The 14,953-nt window shown below is 35.3% G+C and overlaps 1 long non-coding RNA gene across 1 annotated transcript in view; it reads right to left on the minus strand.

Annotated features, from left to right (window-relative positions):
* Positions 1–3,992: 3,992 nt before the first annotated feature.
* The window catches only part of LOC105526328, a 29,215-nt gene continuing 18,254 nt past the window's right edge, over positions 3,993–14,953 (minus strand). The window contains exon 2 of the long non-coding RNA XR_001004067.1: positions 3,993–5,105. This is a non-coding gene — a long non-coding RNA (uncharacterized LOC105526328). The remainder of the gene's footprint in view (positions 5,106–14,953) is intronic.

The raw sequence follows: 14,953 nt of genomic DNA on the forward strand, positions 1-14,953 counted from the left end.
GCCGAGACGGGCAGATCACGAGGTCAGGAGATCGAGACCATCCTGGCTAACACGATGAAACCTCGTCTCTACTAAAAAATATAAAAAACTAGCCGGGCAAAGTGGCAGTCACCTGTAGTCCCAGCTACTCAGGAGGCTGAGGCAGAAGAATGGCGTAAACCCAGGAGGCAGAGCTTGTAGTGAGCTGAGATCCGGCCACTGCCCTCCAGCCTGGATGACAGAGCGAGACTCTGTCTCAAAAACAAAAAAAGAAAGAAATCCGCTGCTCTCTCCAGAGCTTGTGGCAGGAATGTTTAAGTCTGCTGAAGCTGCGCCCACAGCTGCCCCTTCCCCCAGGTGCTCTGTCCCAGGGAGATGGGAGTTTAACTATAAGCCCCTGAGTGGGGCTGCTGCCTTTCTTTCAGAGATGCTCTGTCCAGAGAGGAGGAATCTAGAGAGGCAGTCTGGCTACAGCGGCTTTGACCAGCTGCTGAAATTTATTCAGCATTTCAAGTTGTTTGCAGTTATAACTTCCAGGCAGCTTTGTTTACACTGTGAGGGGTAAACCGCCTACTCAAGCCTCAGTAATGTCAGCCGCCCTTCCCCCCACCAAGCTTGAGCATCCCAGGTCTACTTCAGACTGCTGTGCTGGCAGTAAGAATTTCAAGCCAGTGGATCTTAGCTTGTTGGGCTCCATTGGGGTGGGATCCACTGAGCTAGACCACCCATCTCCCTGGCTTCATCCACCTTTCCAGGGGAGTGAACAGTTCTGTCTTGCTGCTGTTCCAGGCACCAATGGGGCATAAATACAAACAAACAAACAAAAAAACCTCTTGCAGCTAGCTCGGTGTCTGCCCAAACAGCTGCACAGTTTTGTGCTTGAAACCCATAGCCATGGTAGCATAAGCACCCGAGGGAATCTCCTGGTCTGCTGGTAACAAAGACCATGGGAAAGCATAGTATCTGGGCCAGAGTGCACCATTCCTCATGGCACAGTCCCTCATGGCTCCCTTGACTAGGGGAGGGAGTTTCCCAACCCCTTGCACTTCCCAGGTGAGGCGACACCCCACCCTGCTTTGTCTCACCCTCCATGGGCTGCACCCACTGTCTAACCACTACCAATGAGATAAGCTGGGTGCCTCAGTTGGAAATGCAGAAACCACCTGCCTTCTGCGTTTATCTCACTGGGGGCTGCAGACCGGAGCTGTTCCTGTTTGGCCATCTTGCCAGCCACACTCTCTCTTTGTTTTTTAGGAGCTTTATTATGATGTTCCTTTATTATGGTGTGGTTTACTTCATAGTTTTCTATGTGGAATTCACAACTCTTCTTGAATCTATGTCTTGATGTTTTTCAGCAGTTTTGGAAAATTATCAGCCATTGTCTCTTCCAATATTGCTTCTTCCCCATTCTCTCTCTTTTTCTTCTTCTAAGATTGTGATTACACATTTGATAGATATTTTCATTATTTCCTATATGTCTCTTATCCTCTGTGCTTTCCTTTACTTTGTCTCTCTATACTTTTTTCTGAATATTTTCACTGACTCATCTTCTAATTTACTAATTCTATTTTCGGCTATGTCTAATTGGCTCTTAAACCCACACATTAATTTTTAAATTGACTTTTAAATTCAATTATTGCATTTCTACCCTAGAATTCTAATTTCATTATTTTTCTAGATTCCAGTTCTATACCAATTCTCTTCACGTTGTCCTTTTAGTTAGAATATTTATCATAGTTATTTAAAGGTCCATGTCTGATAATTCTAATAAATGTCTCTCCTATAGGTCTCTTTTATCATATTTTTTCCTGTTTTTTTTTTTTCCTCCATTTTTATCATTTGCCATTGCCTCCTGGAAGATGTGGTAATATTTTATTAAATGCTAACATTGTATATGGAATATTTTAGCAATACCTTTATGCTTTTGATGATGTTATCTCCCTCCATAGAGTATTTATTTTGCTTTCAGTGTACTATTAGCCTAGGAAAACTGCTTTAATATAACAAGGGATTAAACTGACATGACAGTTTGTTTTAGTAACTGGAAAGACTTATTGTGTTCATTATTGATTTCAATTTGTATCCCTGTAGGGATCCCAACTGAAAGCCTGGTTGTTTACCAGGTCCTCGACACATTCACAGATTCTAATACCTAATTTTTGTCCCCTCGGTCCCATGGAACTGCCAAAAGGAGCCCTCAGTTTCTCAATTTTGTTGACCTGGATAGGAAAGGCAGCACCAAATTTCAGGCTCTTTTCCTGGTTCTTTTATCATCTTGACAATCTTGAACTCTCAATTTTTGACTGGCTTATAGCTCTCCAATGTCATCAAAATGATTTTTAAAATTTATTCAGCATTTCAAGTTGTATTTCCTGAGTAGACTTCTAAAAGCATAATTTCTTGGCCAAAGTTACAAACATTTTAAAACTCTAAAACATTTTTGCCCTATTGCCTCCAGAAATATTTGGCTATCTACATTCTAATAATTAGGCTTGGTTTTAAGTGACTATCAATAACTTTACTTTTTTTAATTTGAGAAAAACATGAAAATATTTTTATCCTGGAAAATATTTTTCTCCATCCATCCAGCCATAAAATTTTATTAATGGAATTTTTACTTTATTATTCACATACAGCAAAAGATCTCTTTGGGCCTGATTCAAAATATATTAAACTTCACTCATAAAGATATTTTATTCCTAGGAACATGTTTCCATTTATATCAAACAGGGAGTTCCCATGAAATTCATGTTGTAAACTTAAATGCAATTGCTTCAATAATTGCTGAAATAAAGGTCTGGTGGGCAAAGCCTAGGAAGCAGAAAAGTAACTGAAAGTTTTGCACATGGTCCGACATTTCAAACATACATGGTTGGCATGACACTTTCCATGCATCTTCTGTTGCCACCCATTAGGAATGCACCTAATTGAATATGTTAATAAGAGTCTGTACGTGGCTTGATTCAGCTCAGGAGAGGTAGAAAAACTCAAGTTCTGCGCTTTGTAATGACAGAAACAAATGCTGTATGGCTTCTTAAGAAAGCTACAAGAATATGAGGTGGTTTAGGGTACCTCAACCAGAGAGGCTAACTTCAAATTACCAGACACATCTATTATGAAGTGTTGAAAGGAAAAAGAAAAACAAATAATAAAGTTACAAAATAAAGTTTATTTTATCAAAATTAAAACGGCTTCCTTCCCTCCACTTCAGAGTAACCTTGAGATGGAACAGTCTGAGGATTACATTGCTATAATCCCTTAGCAGTTAGTTCCACAGCAGGAGGTGCCTGCTACAGACAAAATTATAGGGTTAGGAATGTTCACAATTCAGTGACCCGATTGGCTGACTATTCCTTAGAGCTTTAGAATCAAATATTTATACATCTAAATGGGAGCAAAGAAAGGAAAATGGTTCATAAAGAGAGTCCCAGAGCATGTATTATTGAAATAACAGATGGAAATATTATATTTTTGAAACATTCTTTCTATAAAGAAGTCTTTTGAAGTGTGTTTTGGTAGGATAAGCTGAGCCAAAAGTGGAGCAGAGTGAGAGAAAAAAATAAGGTTTTATATTCAAATGTTTGGTGTCAGCAGAGTATAAAGTTAGCACTTCCCAAAAAAGGCATGTCCCAAAAAGCACTGCAGCATAATGTGTTTGCTCTACTTCACATAACAGTCTCAGAGGAGAAATATTTCAAAATACATTTTACCATCACTGCTCAGTTTGTGTGTGGACTCTCCCAAAACTTGACCTCTGACATCTTTGCAGAGGGTGTATGATCTCCCACCACTGAATTTTTTAGGTTTCCTAAAATGACTGAAACCTAAGCTAAGACTCAGTCATTATCTTGAAAAAGCTGTTGGCTACCTCATACTTGCTGAGAGTTTGGTAAGAAGTATATTTAAATTGTAGGTTTTATGCCACATGGACAATAGTGATTGGTCATCTAGGCAGGGCTTACAGACTAAAAATGGAGACATGCAGAAAGCAAGAAAGTAGGCAGAAGGCCAGATGAAAAATTCATCACACTTTCTTTATTTTCCTGTACATGGGAGCCTGTACCCATGACAGAACCAACAATTCAGAATTATTCTGTTGTCTTTCCAGGAAAAATATCCCATTAGTAAGCAATCAATTTGAAGTGCTCCATGGCCAGTCCAATTTCTCCATCATTTAGCTCTGAGGACATGGTTCAGTTATCCTGCTAGTCTCAGCTATTAGCTGGATCTGCCATATGATGATGTGATTTATTTCATGGCAACTGGTAGTCACTCTGGTTGAAAAAAGAAAAAGAATCCACAGGAACACAATGATTTTGACCTTGTATCCACACAAGATTTATATCTGTGACAGGGATCTGAATGCAATTCCTACTTGAGTCATTCTTAGGGGAAACAAAAGGAAGACTAGCCTGGGAGAAGGACTACTGGCTGGGATGTAAGAAATGAAGGAATTGCTGGTTCTCTTTCCTTCAGTACCCTGTTAAGTCCAGGGTATTGATATATTCACGTCAGGTGATCTAGGTATTGATAAGAGTTTGGGGATGTGGTGTTTGTATACAGGCCCTCAGCACCAAACAATAGTCAGTTGGCAAAGGGCATAAATTCAGTAACCTATGGCCTCTGAAAATTCAGAATTGAGTAACCATATGGCAACTTCTAACTTCTGCCAAAAGAAAGAAACAAGAAAGAGAAAAAGAGACAGTAACTCACTTGCACCCACCAGTGAGGCCACCTCAGAGCAAAGCAAAAAAATGCTTTAGTGATGGCTCCTTGGGTGACAGCATCTGTTCAGGGAGTTGACTCAGAAAGCCTCAGAAGCTCAAGGTTCCAGCCAGGAGCAGAAAGGACTCTTGGCAGAGCTATTTCCTGTACCTCTTTTGATCATAAAGCTCAGTTTTGGAAAGGTTCTCACCAGTCTTGTGGTTTCCTGGTCGTGCGTCAGTACATTCTGGCTGAAACACTTCCCTTCCTTCAGGCCAGCCCCTCCGCCAATGGCTCCCAGTTCCATGGTTCACTCTCTTCAGCTTTGAACTAGACTCCAAGGACACTGCTGGCTGCAACATAAACCTTGAATGAGAGTTTGCAGCTGGGATGGTAGCCCTCCCCTCCTTGTGATGGGGATCCTAAAACGAAAAAAATAAGGGTAAAACCAAAAGTCCATAGAAGCATAGAATTTTAGAATCAATGAGTAGTTAGCATACAATCTCTTTTCCAATATACTATGCAATAGAGTCACCTGGGCAACTGGTTAAAATAGAGAGATTCTTAGTCCAACCTCAGACCTTCTAAATGAGAATCTTTAAGTAGAAACTGGGAATCTGTGTTTTCAAGAATCTCCTTGGCAATTCTTACATAGTTGCTGTATAGTATAATTTACCAAGTTTTGTAAATTAGGAAACCTAGGTACAGAAACATTAATTAACTTTGTCAAGGTAAAACAGGTGGCCTAAATCTCACGTTGTGCTCTCTCTATTGTACCACATTGTTCTTTACTCTTCTTTCTTGTGATTCTGTAATCGGGCTTGGGTCTCGTGCTTCCTAATCATGCACTCTTCCTGTGCGTGTATTTCTCTAAAAAATAACTCAGTCTGTTTATATAAGGTCACTTTCAAATCCCATTACCCTCAAACACAGGCCGTATTAGACAAATGTGTAAGCTCAGAACAGCTATTAGAAATGGTAATGTTCTTATTCATCTGTTCCTGATGAGAAGGTATATATGATGTGACCAGGGACACTGGCAGTTTGGATAGCTCACATATGTCCTCCCCCACAAACCAAAATAAAAAGGAATTCTTCAGACACTTTAGTAAGTGATAATTATATACAGTCATTCAAAGTTTTCAGGGTTATTTATAGAACAAAGTTTCTGCTGGATGGCTTGGGTATGCTACAAAGTAGAAATGGTTAAGCAGAAGACCAAAAGATTCTCCAGTGAAAATGGGTTATTTTTCTCTAGAAACTTAATGGTATTAGAAACTGTAAATTTTGCAATGGATCAGAACCATCATAAGCTGAAAGGAGCCCTAAGGATGATATATGCTTCCTCATTCCCATGCTTACAGACCAGAGTATGAACTGTGTCCAGGACTCACAGACTAGCTCAGAGAAGTCATAATACCATGTGATTAAGTACTTCATGGTATATGCATAGAGGAAACTTTTAAAATAATGCAAGAATAAAATTGTGGTTGACACTGCAACTTTTGGAGTCAGATAGATCTGAATCAAAATCCCAGATCTACTACTCACCAGCTGTGTAGACTTGAGGAAGTTTTTAAATTTCTTTAAGTCTTAATTTCCTCATCTATAAAATGAAACCTGAGAGGGCTCTCAAGAATATTAACGCATGAGAGTGGGAAGAATGTATTGGGGAGGGGGTGCTGGGTTTTGGAAGAAAACAACAGACAAAGCGAGAAATATAGGTAAACCAAAGTTATCCAAGGAGAAATACAAAGTTATCCAAGGAGTAACAAACTAAAAATATTTGTATGATAATTAACCTAAAATATCAATGTGAGTTTTGACACCAAATCCCATGAGTCCTGTGCCCACCTTAGGATATGTAAAGATTGTCAAATATGGATAACATACACGTATTATATAAGCCCCATGAAATTAGGGAGTTATATGTTTGTTCACTCCCATGCTTTCTGCTTAGTTATGGAATGAATGAATAGGTTGATAGGATCTAAAAAGAGCCAAAGTCTTGATACCTCAACAAGAAAGGAGGTCAATTAATATGTAATGAATATATAAATACCCCTGAGCCTTCTGGGTGACTGCCTATCCTGTGTGCAGTTGTGTGTGCCAAGTCTCTGCCATACAGCCAAGAAATGAAGGTTAGGTTCTGTTGTAAGAACGAAGTAGATTCCCTGTTGTGTTGCTAAAATATCTTAAACTCTGCTTCAGTACCAATGAACTTGGGGAACACCTGCTTAGATAAAAGTTCTAATATTAGTAACAAATTGCTTAATACTTGATATTATCTCAAATCAGATGCCACATCAAGAAAGCCATAAGTTTGTTCTGAACATTTCCAAAACATTGTTACAATATAATGGAGACTTGGTGAAAAGGTGTTGGAAGTAAACCATAATTTAATAAATCCTTCTTGTATTACAGATGAAGTTCAAAGCCATTAAATTGGCAGAAAAAAAGTGAGGAGAGAAGAAGAGGGAGGTTAGTAGAAAGAAGGAAGGAATGAAAGAAGGAAAAAGGAAGGAAGACCAGCAAAGAGAGTATAGGATCATGTACTTAAACAAAAGTATAAGTAAACTAAAACTTGCAGTTATTTTTTAATGTATACTCTCTTAACATATCATTGCCTTAACAAGTTAAATTAGTCACTATAAAATGAGTCAAAGTGTTGCAAAGAACAAGAGTAGTTCCCTCTTAACAACTCATTGATATGTACCTAGTGCCTTGGTAGTGGAAGTGGTGCAGCATGCTGGTTATGAGCTCAAACTTGGGGTCATAGAGATGAAGACTGGCTCTGCCTCTCACTAGTTCTGTGACTTCAAAGAAGCCACTTATGCTGACTGAGCCTCCTGAAATCTCTGTTTTATTATTTAAAAATGTATTATATGTGTTGGTATGGAAAATGGGGCTGCGAAATGTATTTATTGCTGGAGCTCTTGGGAGAAAGATCTAAAACGCTATACCCCTGTGGCAGTTGAGATGACTATACTTAGCTTTTATATGTATCCTGTGCTCACTAACTGCATGCAAGTTTTTCTATCCTTTGTATTCGACCTTCTGGTTACATACAATAGATTTTACCTTTCGCTGATGAAGCAACTAAAGCAAAGAAAAATGAAATACTTGGCCTGGGATCATAAGATGAGCCATAATTATCTTAATTCCCCAAATCCCAGTCCTGAGTTTAGCCAAACAAACTGGAGTTACCATGGGGTATAACAATGAGTCAACCACAGAGATATTTGGGACAATTTTAAGACAATCCAAATACACTTTGCATTTCTTAGTTTGTATTATACAAAAAAAAGTAAACTGAAACAGAGGAATGGAGAATACAAGACTGTGTAGTAAAAATAGTAAGGAGTCTTTTAAGTTCTACTGTAAAAACAAAGTAGATTTGATTCATGAGCTACAGGAAGATTATTCTGCCAAAAGAGAACCAAAAGAATGAGGTAAGTTTTAGAGAAAAATGATTAACATAGTCTGTGTGGTTACTAAGGTTGTTGCATGGAGACTTAAAATATTTAAATAAAATAAGAAATTCTGAGAGGCCAGAGAGTAGAATAGAAGAACACAGAAATAGGAGTAAGGAGGCCTGGCTCTGTTCATCATGAATTGAACTGCTTTTTGGAGATCACATAGTTGCTAAAATGGGGATATCTATCCTAATCCTAAAGAATGGTTATGAAGATATAAAAACAAAATACTAGTTTTTTTAAAAAACTAAAAATAATATACACTCTAGGTATTATTGAAACTTACTTATTAGGAAACATTGATTATTTCATATGACCACCCCTGTCTCCACTAGAAGAAACCCTGGAAAAAAAATGTAACCTTGAATCCCATTCTCCTTTACCCATAAGTAGACATGTATTAAATACTAATTCTGGATATTGTAAAGGATTCAAAGACCTACAAAACATGAATTCTGCCCTTCAAAAATTTAGTTGGAGTATAAAACATAAAAGGTATATAATTACAGAAAGATAAATTATTTGATAAAGATAAATCACAGTTTCATAAATTGCTAAAGGATTTCCACAAAAGACTATCATAAAATTTTTTTCATGTTGATGAAAACTAAAATGGTTAAAGGGAGAAAAATAAAAGGAAGTTGAGTTTGTGATAAGACACGGAGGAATTAAATTGTTAAAATGAAAGTGTGGTTTTTTTATATCATAATGAAAAGTTAAACTTTCATCTGATAGAAATTGAGGAAAGTCTAAGAAATATTTTAGTAAGAATGAATCTTTTGGAAGACTTATCTAGCACTGGTGGTTTGGATAAGTAATAAAAGCAAGGAGGCTCATTAGGAGACATTTGTGATCATTCAAATACAGGAACAAGTGCCTGAAATACAGTTATGGCTGTAGGAATTAAAATGAAACAAGTATATGAGAAATTTTTAGGGAGATTTCTTACGGAAAAAGTCTACAAAATCTGACAATTGATTCAGTGAATAAAGTAAAAATCAGGATACAAATCAGACAAAAGAGACTATGGTTTTAAGCCTCGGTTCAGAAAAACATGGTCCTACCTATAGATATAGAATGTCACAAGGAGAATGTTTTGCTATTATAACACTTAAGAATAAAATTTTCAGCGCAATGCTTGGGGAGTAGTAATAGCTCTAAAAATTACTACTGTCAGATATACTTAGAAATGTCTTAATAAATCAAGGGTAGGTTAGAGAAAATCAGAGACCTGGAAACACAAATTCCGATAGTCTGCAAATATGCTATCTACCTTGTGGACTGGGCATTATCTACTGTGACATAAGCAGACATATCAAGTTTACATAGCCTTAGAAAAGTGAATAGTTACATTTGCTTAGGTGTTATCAAAGCCTAAGTGTTGTAGTGTCTTTCAGAGCATGTGGGATGTGTATCAATAGATTATCTCTTCTTACAGTACATTCTAAGAATGACGATGTATTCTCCCAATAATGCACAACAAAAACTTGAATAATTGTGGTCAGCAGAATAATGTTTCCCCAAAGATGTCTGCTTCCTACCCCTGGGACCTTGAATATGCTACTTTACATTGTAAAAGGGTCTGCAAAGATGATAAATGTAAGGATCTTGTGATGGAAGATGACACTGGATTATCCAGTTGAGCTTACTATAATCACAGGTCCTTTTAAGTGAAAGAAGACAAGAAAGTCAGAGTTAGGGAGAGACTTGAAGATGCTACACCTCTTAATTTGACGATTAAAAAAGTGGCTACGAGCCAAGGAATGCAGGCAACCTGTAAAAGCAAATAAACAGATTCTCTATCCCCTAGAACCCCTAAAAGATAGGCAGCCCTTTCAACACCTTAATATGAGTCCAGTAGGACTTTGCAGGACTTCTGACCTACAGAATTCTAAGGTAATAAATTTGTATTCTTCAAAGTCTCACTTGCTACAGAAAAAATAGGAAATTCACACAATAATATTATGTATATTTGTTGAATAATACATGTTAATTGTTGAAAATTAAAAGTCTGCAAAAATAATATTTTTAACAATACGATGACCAAATTTACTTGTCTGGCACTGACAGAATAACATGTACCTGATTTGTCCTCTTATAAACAACAAGAAACTCGACAAAATATAAGAAACAACTCTTTTCAGATATATGACTATATTCTCTACAAGAGAGTAGGAAAATGAAGTGAGTTCTACAATCCCCCAGCTGTCTCCCTGAAAACACTTTTGAGACCACATTTGAAATTCCAGCCGTCCAGAGGGAAGAGACTTTTTAGAACATCTGTACCATACAACAGAGACTGAAGAAACATTGTACCTTAGTTAAAGGACTAAACCAGCTCCAGAAGACAGGCAACTCTAGGCCTGCACTGAGACAGTTTAAAAATAAGCCTGAAAAAATGAAATGAAACCTCAGTTTATCTAGCTGGCACTCAAAACAAGAGTTAACACTCTTCAAATGGAAGGAAACAAAATACACAGACTCTTCAATGTAATATTCACAGTATTTCAGCAACCAATCAAAAAATACTAAATATGCAACAGGCCAGGAATTATGACCATAACCAAAATACAAATGAACTGATAGAAACAGATGCAGAAATGATAGAGATGGTAGAATCAGTATACAAGGATATTCAAACATCTATAATAAATAGGGTCATGAAGTTAGTAAAGCAAGAACATAAGAACAAGAGAAATCGAAACTAAAGAGTGAAATTGAACTTCTAAAACTGAAGTTCATGTCAACTTCACTAGACGGGAATAGCAGCCAATTAGACATTACAGAAGAAAAGATCAATGAATTTGAAGACATAGCAAGAGAAACTGTCCAAACTATAGCACACAGAGAAAAAAAAGGTAAAGAAAAAGATAAGACTCAGTGACTGTGGAACAATATCACATAGTTTAACATACATGTAAATGGATGCCCAGGAGAAAAACTATTTGAAGACATAAAATCAGAAGTTTCCCAATTTGATGAAAACTATAACCCATGTATCCAAAATGCCCATGCATTCAAGAAGCAAAATAAAAACAAAAAGAACCATAGGAAGTCCTATCATTATCAAATTACTGAAAATCTGTAATAAAAAGAAAATATTAAAAGCAGCCAGAAATAAAAAGACACATTAAATTCAGGGAAACAAATATAAGAATGATTAATGAGTTGTCAGAAATAAAAAAGCAAGAATACAATGAAATAGTGCCTTTAAAGTGCTGGATACAAAAAGTATCAACCTAGAAGCTAATATACAGAAAAAATAACCTTCAAACATGGAGATGACCTAAAAGTATTTAAATACAAACAAGAACTGAGATAATTTGTCACTAGAAAACATGCATTAAGAGAAATGTCACTGGAAGTTCTTCAAGGCCAAAGGAATATCAGATGGAAACTTGGATTTATAATAAAAATGAAAAGCCCTGAAAATGGCATATGTGGATAAATAGGATAAATTTTTATTTAACTGTAATTTACTTTACTTTTTAAAATCTACTGTTTAGAACAGTAACAACAATGTATTGAAGGCTAATTTGTGTAAAAATATAATCTATGACAATATTAGCACAATTATGACATAATTTTATGCAAATAAAATTATATGGTAGCAAGAGTCTTACATTATACATGAAGTAGTATATTATTTGAAGGCAGACTTAAAGAAGTTAAAGGTGCTTATTATAAAACTTGAGTAGTCACTACAAAAAAAGACCACATTGGTAATAAACAAATAAAGGAAATAGAATATTTAAATATACTCCATTAAGACAAAAAAGCCATGAAAATGGTAAAAACATATAAGCAGGAAAAATGAAGAAATATTTAGGATAGTAAACAAATATGATGAAAGGATTAAACTTAACTGTATTGATAATTACACTCAATGTAGATGACCTAAACATCTCAATTAAAAGGCAGAGATTGTCACATTGGATAAAAAAGCAAAACATAACTCTATGTTGTCTAAAAGAAATACACTTTAAACTTCAGAACATACAGAGGTTAAAAGTGAAAGAATAGAAAAAGATACCACAGAAACACTAAAGAGAAATCTTATATGGCTATATTAATATTGGGCAAAATATAGTTCAGAACAAGGAATACAATCAGGAATAACAAGGCCATTTCATAATGATAAAAGAGCCAATTCATCAAAAAGATGTAACAATCCTAAATGTGTATGCACTTTATAATACAGCTTCAAAAATACATAAAATAAAAACTAATAAAAATGAAAGGAGAAACAGAAAAGCCCACAATTATAGCTGGATGTAAAAACACATCTCTCCTAGTGATAAAACAGGTTGACGGAAAATCAGTCTAGAAAACTTGAACACTATCAACCAATGTGACACCTAATTGACATATACCAACAATGGCAGGATAGACTTTTTTTCACATGCAAATTGGACATTTACCAAGATAGACCATATGCTGAGACATAAAACAAGTCTAAACAAGTTGAATGGATTGAAATCATATGTCATATGCCCTCTGACCTCAACAAATTTAAATAAGAAACTAATAACACAAAGATGTATGAAAAATCTCCATATTCTTAGAAATTAAACAATATACTTCTCAATAACCCATGAATGAAAGAAAAACTTTTAAAGGCAAATAAGATAATTCAAGTTGTTTGAAAATGATAACACAACATATCAAAATTTATGGGATACAGCTAAGTGATTGCCTGAAGATAAATGTACAATTTTAATGCTTATGTTAGAAAATAGTATGTAATGTCAGTGATCTAAGTTTTCATTCAAAGAAGCTAGAAATCAATTAGACTATTAAGCATAAAATAGAAAAAAGAAAATAATAAAGGCAAGAGCAAAACTCAATGGAATAGAGAAGAAAAAAAGGAGAGAAAAACCAAGTATCTAAAAGGTACTTATTTTTAAAAGATCAATAAAATATAGACATCTGGCTAGACTGACCAAGTAGACAAACTTTTTAAACCATAACAGAGAAAAAACAATGCATTTGACTTTATCAAAAAAAAATTTTTAAACTCTCCAAAAGAGAAAATTAGGATATTAAAATGCAATCCATAGACAGGAATGTGGAGGGATATCTGTAATATATATATTTGATAAAAGGCTTGTATCCAAAATATATACATATAAAATTTTTGCAACTCTTTACTGAGAAAAGAAGCAACCCAATTTTTTGAAAATAGGCAAAAGATTTGACCAATTGGTTGCAAAAGAAAATGTATAAATGGTAAATTAATAGGCGGAAAGATGGTCCACATAATCTGCAATCAAGGAAATACAAAAAGCAAGCCCACAGTGAGATATTACTAGACAGGCATTTAGAATGGCTAAAAATACTTAAACTGTCAATATTCATTGTTGTTACGAATAAAAAGTAAGGGAAATTTTTATACATTAATAATGAAAGTGTAAAATATATACACCATTTTGGAAAAGAGTTTAGCAATTTGCGTCACAGTACACTTACCGTTTGGCTCAGTGATTTCATTTATTGGTATTTACCCATGAAAACTGAAAACATATATTCACAAAAAAAATCTGTATACAAATGCTCATAATGGCTTTTGTTCATGATGGTCCCAAACTGGAAACAACCTAAAGTTCCATTAGTAGATAAATGGCTAAACAAATTACGAATGTTGCTTAGCCAAACGAAAAAAAAAAAAAAAAAAAGAGAAAGCAAGCAAGCAATGAACTGCTGACATATGCAACAGCAAGGATAAGGTTCAACAACATTAGGTTGACTGAAGAAAGTTAAAAACAAAACAGTGCATACTGTTATGTTGTATGTGCATTCCATTATACTGTTACATATTGCATTATATGACATCTAGAATAGGCAAGACTGATACAGTGACAGAAAGAAGGTCAGTAGGTACTTTGCTGAGTAAAGGGAGGGATGCTGACAGCGAATGGGCATAGGGGAAATTTTGGGGGTGATGAAAATATTCTATATCAATTCAAGTGATTGTTATATGAGTTTATATGTTTGCCAATACTTATTAATTGTTCACCTAATATATATGCATTTTATTGTAGGTAATTTATATGTCAATAATGCTGATTTTAAAAAAAAATCTATTTAAAAATCTATAAATCTGTCATCCAATTTTGTTACAATTATTTCTAATTTTTCCAAACTTCTAATTCATATTCAAGATTCTATTCTATGTACTATTTGATACCTGTTTCTCTACCTGTACCATTTATAAGCACTTGATGCATATCATCAATAATTATTTGCAGACATTTGCTAACTTAATGATCCCTATGACCCTTTATTATTTTAATAAAAATTTGTCTTATAGTTTGGTATTTAGATGTTCAGTTTCTCATTTTTAGGAATAATACTCCAGTCATCACCTCTACACGTAAAGCTTTGTCCACATTTCTATCAGTTCCTTGTGAAAGATTTCTAGAAAAGCAATACTGGCTTAAGTTGAAGGATCCAGAAAGAAGATATTTATATGTGGCCCCTACTTTTCTGGAATTTTACTTATAAAAATTCTGCTTAAAAGGTGAACCACAATGACAAACCAAGACTATGATTCTTATTTCAAGATGATTTGCTTGGAAGATATATTTTAATTAATTAGCCCATTAGAAATTGGGGCAAGATGGCTGGGCACAGTGGCTCACGCCTGTAATCCAAGCACTTTGCATCATTGTCAGATGCAAAGTTTGCAAATATTTTCTACTATTCTGTAGGCTGTCTGTTTAGTCTGTTGATAGTGTCTTTTGCTGTACAGAAACTCTTTAGTTTAGTTAGGTCCCACTGTCAATTTTTGTTTT

Source organism: Colobus angolensis, unplaced genomic scaffold, assembly GCF_000951035.1.
Source record: "Colobus angolensis palliatus isolate OR3802 unplaced genomic scaffold, Cang.pa_1.0 Scaffold59, whole genome shotgun sequence".
NCBI lineage: Eukaryota > Metazoa > Chordata > Mammalia > Primates > Cercopithecidae > Colobus > Colobus angolensis.